We start from the raw sequence: 12,906 nt of genomic DNA on the forward strand, positions 1-12,906 counted from the left end.
TCGTTATTTTTTGTCTCGGATCTGTTGAAATAGCGAGGGATCAGATATTGATAATAAATCTGCTTGGAGGTCTGACTACAAAATGATGTCACGGCTTAAAAGCCCCATACACACAACCCCATTTCCTTCTACACATAATATACAAACTTTTTACACGTGTCTCCTGTTAAGAGGACCATCCAAAAAGTCTTAGACGTGACTGCGAGTAAACAGTGTATCACATCACTGGTTACAACATCGACATCTGTGAGTGAGAACACAGTTTGGCTGGAAGCTCCAAATGTGATAGTAGCAGCCAATGACTGCAGAGGCCAGGTGTTTTCTAAGATGAGAAAACTTTATTTTTGAGAAATTACAGATTTAGTTCTAGATTTGCTATGGCATTTATACGTGTGACTGCTCAACAAAAACATTAACAGGTCTGGAAGAAGGAAACAACAAAATGGGAGAGGAGAGTTCATTTCACATGAGACTGACATCTAAGAAGACAAATATAGAGGCTTTGAGGAGAAGCAGAAGTATAGAGCAGAGAACAATGGGAACGTTTTTTGGAACTCAGGCCAAAGCAACGAGACTTCTCTGTGTAAGGGCTCCAAACCTAGCCTACAACCCCATATGTTGGACATGTGCATTTAATGATAACATAATATGTTAAAGCATATCGTCGTTGTCGGTTGAAAACCTTGTATGTCCAAAACTGTTCGTTTTGCATTATCATTTTAAAAATGCTTTTGTGCAACGGCCTTGTATGATGAAGCAGGGCTTTACTTTGGGAAAGAACGTACAAATTTGAAACTTGGAGATACGAGTTTTCTGCCCGACAGTGGCGATATAGTAGTATAACCCATTTTGGGGGGGGGGGGAGGGTAGCACACACTCGCCACCTGAGAATAGCCTTGAGCAAATAGTGACAATGACAACAATCACTAAGCAGGTCCCTGGGGTAATGTAAGACCTCGCTCAAAAGGAGATGAGATGCTTGCTGAGAGATGCTTAACATTCCCCTGCCCAGTTTGTCTAAAAAACAAAGCCTCAAAGCACGCATAAGCTTACTTATCAAAAGATTACAGACACATAGGGGCTGTTAAGTCTGACATCATTTTGTAGGCAGAGGAGAACTTTTGGGGCCAAAAGGCCCCAGCGCCCGTGAATCTTTTTACTATTTACGCATTTTTCTTCTCTTTGTTGTTGAAAGGAAAGTGTTAGAATTATACTTTAGTCGTTATTTTTTGTCTCGGATCTGTTGAAATAGCGAGGGATCAGATATTGATAATAAATCTGCTTGGAGGTCTGACTACAAAATGATGTCACGGCTTAAAAGCCCCATACACACAACCCCATTTCCTTCTACACATAATATACAAACTTTTTACACGTGTCTCCTGTTAAGAGGACCATCCAAAAAGTCTTAGACGTGACTGCGAGTAAACAGTGTATCACATCACTGGTTACAACATCGACATCTGTGAGTGAGAACACAGTTTGGCTGGAAGCTCCAAATGTGATAGTAGCAGCCAATGACTGCAGAGGCCAGGTGTTTTCTAAGATGAGAAAACTTTATTTTTGAGAAATTACAGATTTAGTTCTAGATTTGCTATGGCATTTATACGTGTGACTGCTCAACAAAAACATTAACAGGTCTGGAAGAAGGAAACAACAAAATGGGAGAGGAGAGTTCATTTCACATGAGACTGACATCTAAGAAGACAAATATAGAGGCTTTGAGGAGAAGCAGAAGTATAGAGCAGAGAACAATGGGAACGTTTTTTGGAACTCAGGCCAAAGCAACGAGACTTCTCTGTGTAAGGGCTCCAAACCTAGCCTACAATACCTAGCCTACAACCCCATATGTTGGACATGTGCATTTAATGATAACATAATATGTTAAAGCATATCGTCGTTGTCGGTTGAAAACCTTGTATGTCCAAAACTGTTCGTTTTGCATTATCATTTTAAAAATGCTTTTGTGCAACGGCCTTGTATGATGAAGCAGGGCTTTACTTTGGGAAAGAACGTACAAATTTGAAACTTGGAGATACGAGTTTTCTGCCCGACAGTGGCGATATAGTAGTATAACCCATTTTGGACTGAAGATGATTTGAAAATGAAGTAACTTTAAGCTTCCTTAGAGCACAAATCACACATCACATGTGCCTGACTACGTGCAAAATGTGTATAAAAATAGAATCTATTTATGTAGATCTCTGTATTCACAATGGAAATGGCGATGCTCCAATGTGGACCTCAGACTTCATGTGGCCAGCCCAACCAGACCATTATGAAATTAAAGTTACATAAATAAAAGATTGTGGGGGGAAAAAAGCCTGGATATACTAAATTGTCCAACTGGCAGAGTGCATACACAGTATTTTAGACGGCTAGCCTCCCCGCAGAGCCACATTATATGAGCATTCCATTATAGGCCACCCTCCTTTTTTTCCCCCCTCTACACCATTTTTTTTCCCCACCGAATGCTCGCTCCCGGAATATGAACGCTAGGGGTCATGTGGTTAATGTGCGACAACGCTTCATTTAACGCAGGGGTCGGCAACCCAAAATGTTGAAAGAGCCATATTGGACCAAAAACACCCAAAACAAATCTGTCTGGAGCCGCAAAAAATTATAAAAGCCTTAAATATCGTCGTTGTTGGGTGGAAACCTTGTATGTCCAAAACTTCGTTTTGTATTTATCATTTACAAAAATGAACTAAACTAGTGAAAACAGCCGATCTACAAGCACACAACGCCTCGCACCGCGAGGCATTGTGTGCTTGTAGATCTGCTGTTTTCACTACTTTTGTGCGTCAGTCTTGTATGATGAAGCAGGGCTTTACTTTGCGAAAAAAAAAAACATACAAATTTGAAACTTGGAGATAACAAGGTTTCTGCCCCAAAGTGACGATAAAAAAAATCGTTAAAACAAAAAAAAAAAATTTTCCCCCCCATCTTTTTTCCATTTTCATACATCTCTGAAAAAGCTCCAGGGAGCCACTAGGGTGGCGCTAAAGAGCCGCATGCGGCTCTAGAGCCACGGGTTGCTGACCCCCGATTTAACGGAAGTGAGGAGCCGCTGAACTGATAGAAAACGAATGTCTCGTATTGCAGCTTGAGATACGCACGAGTCGCGTAACCTTCTCTTCTTTCCGAGTGAGGTTTTGATCCCTGGGGAATCCCCGCTCTGCTGCCATGATCAACATGGGAATCACACCGGCCACCTTTGCCAGCTTCGTCCAGTCGGGATAAAATGGCACTGTAAATTCTTGGATCAGAACTTCACAGTCGGTTTGAAATCGTTCTCCTCTTTAGCCCATGAGAGCGGTCGGCATTGGAAAACATAGGAAAACGAAAAAAATAAAAAATAAAATATTGTCTTTATTCATAACCACCCCCCCTGTCAAAACCAGCATTTGCCAGTCTAACGTGACCCCTGACACACACACACACACACACACGTGCGCTAGGGTGGCTCAACAACAATACACGCAAGACAGTTGTAGAGATGTGCCTGTGTGTCCATGTGTGTGTAAGACTCGCGTGATTCCTAAACCCACCAGGATTGAGTTAAGACCCGCCTCCTCTCGATAATCTTAAATATGAAAGTGCCCATGAACGTTAGTGCTGCTGTGCTCGCTCAAGTGCAAAGTACCTACTACTGATCCATTACAATAATACACGCTGCATAATATGCCCAAAGCCATATCCAAACCATAACAATTTAACTGATAATCAGTAAGAGTTTTTATTTTGAGCACAGTAGTGACAAATTAATAGCTTTCTCAGTACGTTTTTCTCTTTAGAAAAGTTACAAAGTTTTCCCTTTATTACCACAGTACAATTAAGTCATTTTCAAGTTTTTTTTTTAGCACAGTTTATTTTGAGCACTGTAGTGAGAAATTAATACCGGTAGTTGTGCATTGTGCAAATGCAGGCTTTTCTCAAGTACAAGTCTTCATGCCTCTGACTTTATCCACCCTCCATGTGTCAGGCAGGGATTCAGCCACTCCTGGAAGTCCTCGCGTTTCCGCGAGGCGGGTCTTAACTCAAGCCTGGTGGGTTTAGGAATCACGCGTAAGACTCGCATGTAATACCCCCACGCTTGTTCCTGTGGTCCTCTTACGCAGCAGAGCTGCTGCTGACTGACTCACCCAGTGACCTGGCCTTCTCTCCACAGCTCTAAGCTGGATTCTCCCCCCCCCCCCCCCCCCCGTCCCAGTGACCAGCCCCTCTCTCCACACTACAGCTTATAGCCATCATGCTCCTCCCAGCCCCCAATGGTAAACAAACAGAGGCCCGTCAATCCGTTTCCACTGATTTTGTTACTGACATGTCCTCTCTCACTCACAAGCCTGAGCACTAGTCGCCACAAGCCAAATCAGCAGATGTGTAATCGGAAGCGTGCATGTGCGCGCACACACACACGGCGCGCGCGCACACACACGCACAGCTGTGGCCATCTGGATGAGCATATCTTGCAGTTAACCCTCCCTATCCGTCACCCAGCTGGGCTCCGAGGCGAGCTATTAAATAATGCAATTCGAGTCAATAAAAGCACATTGCAACGTTAACGTCAGGGCTCCGGTGAGTGGTGACTCCAGTACGTTACTGGAGCCTACAGGGTAAATCAAGTTGAGTTCACACAGAGGTTTAACTAAAGGCCTGGAGATCTCAAAGGTTAATTAGCACTCCAGATTTGAATGTGTAAGGCAAGCTAAGTGTCTTCATTTATTTTAAATGTGCCGTGATTTTCTTTGGTGAAAACAAAACGTTTCCTTTTTCTTGTTGGTTTTGTTAAAGAGTTACAGCTCTGCAGTATATTCCATAAATAAGCATTACTATCACTATAGTGTTTGCTCAGTAAGTATAACTCATATCCCATATCCCACACATAATCCCTCCTGATTAGATGAAATTGATATCCAGACATGAACATTTATTTTCTGTTTAATAAAGAGCTGGAGTGACAGGGCTATTGAACACACACACACTAGCTATGATTGTTATGGGAATATAGAGCTATTTTGCACTTCTTTAACAAACAAAGAAAGAAAAATCACTTGGAGCATCTTTAAGTCCAAACGGAAATAAATGATTTTCTGTAATCGCTAATGAAAGACATTATGTCCTCCCAACTTGAGTCCAATCTAAACTAAAGCTGAGAAAATGAGAGAGAAGCGCAGCCTGGTCCTGACAGCTGCAGTTCAGTACCGTCAGGTTCAAGCATACGTAGGGCTGTCACAATTATTACATAATCGTCTAATCGCAATTATTTGACATAATCGCGATTATTTGACATAATCGCGATTATTTTTCATAATCGTCCTAATCGTTTCCATGTTGAAAAACGTTCACATATTTTTTTTAAAGTAAAAAATTGTGGAAATAGCAGATCTACAAGCTCACAACGCGTCGCATCGCGACGCGTTGTGAGCTTGTAGATCGGCTATTTCCACTATCAGTGTTCTTTTTTTAAGTATAAAGTTGTCAAATATGTCAGTCATTTCTTTGTATATTTAGGTTATGTGTCATACCTACCATGTGCAACTTCAAAGCCTACAAGCCAAACAGAAATGTGATTGTCAACGACAAAAACACAATTAAATTGTTAATCGCAATTATTTGAGTGACAGTTAATCGTCATGTAAAATGTCATAATCGTGACAGCCCTAAGCATATAGTCTAGTAGCCAGCCCATAGAGCCCCATTGTAGACCCGGACATTTTGAGTACCCTAAAGTTTTATGTTAGAAATGTTGAGTATGGGTCCCCAGCATGTAAAAACCACCGGATGCTAACTTGTATATGTTGGGCAATTTTCATAATCAGCCGCTAGAGTTGGTGTCCCATTAACTTTACATTACAGGAAAAATAAGCAAAAGATTAATCTGCTTTAAGTAGCATATGAGGGGTCTAACTAGGGGTATTTCATGATTCTGAATCCATTGCAAGCATCCGTTTTGCACGAAAAACATTCCTTGGCGAAAAATCGGCCTTGGTTTAGTGATGAAAAGTGCAGAGTCATCACTTTTCACATGTTTCTGGGGTCCGTTTTAGCCCAAGGAATGTTTTTCATGCAAAACGGATGCTTGCAATGGATTCAGAATCATGAAATACCCCTAGTTAGACCCCTCATATGCTACTTGAAGCAGATACATTTTTTGCTTATTTTTCCTGTAATGTAAAGTTAATGGGACACCAACTCTAGCGGCTGATTATGAAAATCGCCCAACATATACCAGTTAGCATCCGGTGGTTTTTACATGCTGGGGACCCATACTCAACATTTCTAACATAAAACATTGGGGTACTCAAAATGTCTGGGTTCACATTCTGGCTACTAGACTAATACGTTTCAGGCTCTGCACAGAAGGGCTTTCTAAATATGGTCTCACTCATTGTGGTGCCACAACATGTTCTTGAGCATAGCTTCAAGAGGAGAGGAGTCCATTCATCTTCACAAAGCCGCAGCATGAATGACATAAGGAGCAAGGGCAGCCCGCCCCACCGATACCAAAGAAACAGATGCTCAGTCCAATTAACCAAACTGAATAGCCTTAAGTTGCTTCTTCATCATAGCAAATAATAATGTGGAAAATAATGACCTGCCTCCCGAGTGTTCCGTTTGGTACATTATATTTGATCTTTAAAGCCTTCAAAAATATAGATGGACTTTTGAAAATGCTCTTTTTTTAAGTACTTAAAATGATGGTGGGAGATAAAACAACATACAGTTCATACCAAGACGAGAGACAGAAAGAAAATACGGACATAGCAGAAAATTGCAATAGACATTTTGTCTTGGTGTTGCATTAACAACGCTAATTGTATAAACTATTATTCCAAACAAAACAAACAAACTGTGCCATTGTGGCTCAGGCCCCATTCTTCCACTGACCGGTTCGTCTCATTACCTCATATAGGCTACTATGGTGGCCTGAGTCGCCTTCTGTGCAGTCAGCAGAAGGCATGCACAGAGAGAGAGAGAGAAAGAGGCAGAGAGAGAGCCAGAGAGAGCAAGAGAGAGACAGAGAGAGGCAGAGAGAGAGCCAGAAAGAGAGCAAGAGAGAGAGAGAGACAGAGAGAGGCAGAGAGAGAGTGAGAGAGAGAGAGAGGGAGACAGAGAGTGACAGACAGACAGACAGGGAGAGAGAGAAAGAAGGGGGGACAGGGCTGCGGGCCAGAACATTAACAGCCTCATTTACTAGAGTGGATTCATCCACTGTACGTGTTCTGTTCAGGCCAGCCATGGAGCAGCAGCGCAAAGAGACCCAAACCCCTGCAGACAACTTAGGCCTGCTGCAACCTGGACCTAATCTCCCCCCCCCCCCCCCCCCCACTGCATGCTGGCACGCACACACACTCACTCACTCTCTCTCTCTCTCTCTCTCACTCACACACACACAAACACACACTCACACAGAGCTAACAGTCTGAGCAGCCACGGATAGCTACATACCTATGGTTAAACCTTCTGCCACATGGCTATGCATGACGCAGCCCAGGCGTTTCTCTACTGCTTTATCTAACCGCCGCATGAATGGGAATAAAAGTGTTACAGTCGATTCACTTCCACGTGTAGAAAGCAGCAGCACACGCTTCTGGTTTCTCGTTTCACCCCAAAGACACTCTGAGAACGACGAGGCAGAAGAAAGTGCTCAGAATGAAAAGAACCGAATGAACCCGAAAGGAGAGGGGGGGGGGGGGAACTAGGCAAGGAGAGAGTGAGAGAGAGAGAGAGGGAGGAGGCAGACACCGGGAGCATGACGAGTGGCTACGGTGGCATGGCGGAGGGCCAGTAGTCACCAGCCTGGCCAAGCGTGCAGAGGCAGAGAGAGGAAGGAAAAGACGAAAGGGCCGAGATATTGGACGCCGTGGACGGAACGTAGGAAGGAGAGACTGAGGGAGGGAAGAGAGGGAGGGAGGGAGAAGGAGGAAGAAAAGAGACACACAGCAGAATTGACCAAACAGATGGAAAGGACAGGAGAGGAGAGGAGCAGGACAGGCAATATTAAGGCTGAGTTGTCTGCAGGGCAATAGAGAGAGAGAGAGAGAGAGAGAGAGAGAGAGGGGGGGGGGGGGGGAGGAGGAGGGTAAAAGGCTGCCGTCTGCTAAACGATTCCTGGCAGAGCCGGTAAGGGAGGAGAGGAGACAATTAGAGAGGAGGGAGAAGGGGAGAAAGAGAGGGAGAGAGAGAAGCCCGAGATATACTTAGTCGCGCCTGGTTGTCGTGCAACCGAAAATAGCCGATCTACAAGCTCACAACTGGGGTGCAGTGCACCGCGTTGTGAGCTTGTAGATCTGCTATTTTCACTGGCATACAACAGAGTATAAATCAGGCCAAAAGAGAGAGAGAGGGGGAGAGAAGGGGGAGTTAAGCGAGACCGTGAGCTGGCAGTGGGCTGGGGAACAGTACAGTACAGTACAGTAGGGAGGAGTCTGACTGTGGCTGCTTTGACTCAGCTCACCCTGGCTGGGCCGGGCTGGGGCACTGGGGTTAACCACAGCCATACAGCAGCCGGGCTTTCCAAGAAGAACCAGAAGATCCAGCAGCTCCATGCCAGAAATGGAAAAGGGCCAAACCTGACTCTTGTCTTTGGCGTCTGTATTTTGCATTCAATACGGTGGACAGATTAGCTTATAGCTAGAGGTCCTTCCTTAACTAACAAGATTCTACCGTACCTTATTGGGGCATGGTAGCTTTCGGTCTTTGGTGATCCAGAAAATAACTTTGACGGAGCTCAAAAAGCACTAAGCAGTCATCATCCAAAAGAATTCGCAACAGTTTACAAATTAGGTATGTATCAGTCATTGTTGTCCAGAACGAATGACTAAGTGCAATATTGGAGTAAAGCATTATGAACCCTAATGAACAAACAACAGGGTAAATGGTCAAGTAAATACAGTGCAAAGAAAACTATTTAGTGCCAAGTAAATATGATACCAGGTGAAAAACATCAAAGCTTGCATCGATACCGTCTAAATAACAGCTGATCAATCATTCTAGGAATCTCCGTAAGTATGTCTGCTTGCTTATCTCAAAAACCGTTTCATGCAATCAACTTCACACATGGTGGGTGTATTGCTGAGCAACCCAGGCCAGGGGAGTGCTGTGCCAGTGAAGAGTGTGAAGTTTATTGGATGAGCGGTTCTGCAGAAAGTTCGGAAAGCATGCTCTAGTCTTACTGTATGTTGATGAACGGGCGTGCGCATTTCAGCATGCATTCTGAATAGTGGCCACACCCTGAACGGGCACTTCAACTTTTCGATCTGTCGATCTATTCATGGAATCTGTGTATGTCTGTAGTCTGTGCTTCGCATAGCTGTAAGCAGCCACAATGCTGCGAGCTGCAGATCAGGCATGCTCTCCAAACGTACACTTGCTCCCAACGGGCACTACAATCTAAATATATTATGTGAACAACTAACCAACATACAGTACATCTGCATAGCATACTGTAAATAGCATCAACAAGATGTGATACAGAAGGGAAAACAATAACAGGCCTAGTTGTTGTTCTGAATCTGCACCGTGACAAACTGCCCCCATTGCACACCAAGGCTACAGTGCTAGTCAGGGGCGTCACCAGGGGTAGGAAAGTGGGACTGAGTTACCAGGGCCCAAGGTGGAGGGGCCCTAGTAACTTTAGCTATTGAAAAATAGCAGATATACAAGCTCACAGCGCGGCACCGAGTGCCGCGCTGCGAGCTTGTAGATCTGCTATTTTTGAAAAGTTGTGAAAATGTGCGCAAATCTTTGAATATATGTATTCTTTAAGTGAACTTTATTTTTTTTAAGTGATCAAATTTTGCTTCTGGGGGGTCCCTGGAACTAAATAGTTTGAGATGGGGGGGGGGGGTCCTTCACATGAAAAAGTTTGAGCATCACTGACATGGAAACATAGGTTTCTTGGCACACATTTTCACGATTTTTCAAAAATAGCAGATTTACAAGCTTGCGGCGCGGCACTCGGTGCCGCGCTGTGAGCTTGTATATCTGCTATTTTTCAATAGTTAACATTCATGGGGGGCCCGCAGTGAATCCTTGTACCCAGGGCCCAGAATTTGGTGTGACGCCCCTGGTGCTAGTCCTTCCCCTTCTGCCGTTGATCAACAGGCTCACAGTTTATCCCCTGAAACCGCCAGTCTTGAAATGTGCCACAGGAAGTAGCGTCAGCACCTTTTCGAAACCGTCATCGCAGTCTGTGGTCTAATAACCTACCTAGTACTGGCTGCGTGACGCAAACCGGGCCAGACTGAACCCCCGCCTCCCCTCGCTTTCGCTGCATTCCATTTAGAGACGAAACGACAAATCAATCATCGACACAACACCGTGTCTTCTCCCCCTCCTGTGCTACACGCCGCTGGGGCTGAAACTTAATATGCATCAATGCATATCCCAGACATCCTACCCGGTGACGGAACAAATAAACCCTGGTGATTATATAACCACTGTTAGGCAACATATTCTCATCTCTACACTTTCGGCTATCCTTTTTTAATGGAAAGGTGTATTCCCTTTCCAAGTCAGATATTTAAGTAATACAACCAGTAAGACTCCCTAATCGTGAGATAAGCGACCGTCAGGTCGCATACACAAAATTTAGAAGGCAATCGTAGCCAATCAGGAGGGAATATGGGACAGATCCATGTTGATGACATGACTATAGAGATGGTGGTGTACCGCTTTGTGTGATTTTTAGGCCAAAATCTGTAGGAGCAGTGTCCAAAAATGAGTTTTGCTAACATCTGCGGTAAAATGGTGGTGCTAGAAGAGGGCCATGTGAGAAATGAGGGGTGGAGGTGATTTGCCATCCAGGAAGTGTGTGTGCAAAGTATGGCATTGATAGGGCCAACGGTGGCAGAGATATGACTAGGGCAAAAGTGTGACGTGACGTGACGTGACGTGACATGACAGACTGACAGCCGGTGGAGCTTTTCATAGTAACTGCGACCTGACGGTCGCAATAAAGCTCAACTCCACAACTTTAACATAAATCAAGCTCTAAAAGCTCACTTGTATATCGGCTATTTTTGGAGAAGAGATCTGGTGCCGAGGGGAAAAAAGAGCGGGTCAGAGTATAGAGCTCTGGGGACCTCGTCAGCATATAGGGTTTAGTAGTAGCCTGGCATTAGCCAGACTGATAACGAGGATTCACTCACACATTCCTCCACGGTATCAGTCTGGATTTCGAGAAGTCATACTGTCCGCATTTCAACTGAACAGTGACGCGCAGTCACTGAATGGCCCGGTCATTTTCTAATTTCTCATACTCGCTCCCTATGGGCCGAAGTCCAGACAGATACCGTGGAGGAATGTGTGAGTGAATCCACGTTATTAATATTATCAGTCTGGCTGATGCCAGGCTAGGGTTTTAGTGGTTAAAAGTGGTCGTGAGGAACCAGCAGGGATCACAATCCAATAGCATCCCACCTATCAAGAGCTTACCTCGTCTTCTCAGCAATTTCACGAGACGGCTATCAGAGAAGCTAAGTGGTTTTAGATAATATTGCCCTGTAACTGAATCACAAGTTTTATCAATTTAACAGTCTGATAACAATCAAATCCCTTCCATAATACACTTAATCACTGCCTAGTGCCCGTTCATTATTAGTATAGGCTCTGAAATTCTGCACGGAATAAGGCTCAGAACGTAGGCGTCGAAGCATGCCTAATTCGCCTCTCCACAGCGCTGCAGAGCTATGAATGGCAGTAGATTAGACGCGGCTCAGTCAAGAGCAGTCATCATCAGAGCAACAAAGATGCTTCCAGGCAGGGACGTGCTGGGCCCCTGATTCAGCCCGGGAAAAAGAGTTGGAGAGGCCCTCATTGCGCGCTATAGAGAGAGAGTTCTCTCTCTATAGCGCTGCTGCTACTCAAAGATTTGCCATTTCAGATCATGACAAGTGACAAGCCAGTGGGCCAATTACATGAGTTATATTTGGTCATTGTCGGGTGGAAACCTTGTATGTCATTTAAAAAATGATTTAAAGTAGTGAAAACAGCCGATCTACAAGCACACAACGCCTCGCACCGCGAGGCGTTGTGTGCTTGTAGATCTGCTGTTTTCACTACTTTTGTGCGACAGCCTTGTATGATGAAGCAGGGCTTTGCTTTGCGAAAAAAATTACAAATTTGAAACTTGGAGATGCGAGGTTTCTGCCCGATAGTGACGATTTACTTTGTTGGCCGCCCAGCCCCCAAAATGGAACGAAGGCCGACATTTCATTTTTATTTTTTTCCTAATGGCTGGCCTGGACCGGCCAGGAATGAACCGGCCGTTCGGGAGTTGTCCCGCTTTTCCCAATGGCCAGCACGTCCCTGCTTCCAGGACAGCTGCAAGAGAGTCACTCCACGTCTGCATCCTTTTTTCCCAGCAATTGATGTGGAAACCCGGGCTCACACGAGCACAGGGTGTGGCACGGGCAAGGAGGAAGGTCCGTGTCTGCCATGCACACATGCACACCTGCACAAACACACACAAACAAGCAGGTATGTGCCGACTTAAGCAGACCACTGCCCCGCCTCTCTTCACATCACACAGGTGCCCCGAGGAGGATTACAGCACAGCCCGGGAGACAGCCAAGAACGGAAGACGAGAAAGAGAGGCGGAGTGCGAGAATGTTGGTCAATAAGAAAACGAAGATGCCTCTATGATGATGCATGAGGATGCTAGTTTGAAATAAATCATCCACACCCTCTTGGACGTGTCCCATGTTGTTATTGTCTGTAATGTAAACACATGCGTCAATGGGATGATGCATTAACCAACACCAGAGCCTGGAAACAGCCCAGCCAGAGAGATAAGACAGAGGTCCACAGGGAGAGGGAGAGGGTAGGAGACGGGGAGCAGCACCCGAGTTATAGAGGGAGGGAAAGAAAGGGAGAGATAAGTGATGGTTTCACGATGAC

General features: G+C 44.9%; 1 protein-coding gene across 1 annotated transcript in view; it reads right to left on the reverse strand.

The window, feature by feature from the left end:
- Positions 1-12,906, reverse strand: part of chsy1 (chondroitin sulfate synthase 1) — a gene marked incomplete at its 3' end in the record, with an annotated part of 75,656 nt that overhangs the window by 46,236 nt on the left and 16,514 nt on the right. The window lies entirely within an intron of this gene.

This window comes from Nannobrachium achirus (genome assembly GCF_963921795.1).
Source record: "Nannobrachium achirus genome assembly, chromosome: 7".
NCBI lineage: Eukaryota > Metazoa > Chordata > Actinopteri > Myctophiformes > Myctophidae > Nannobrachium > Nannobrachium achirus.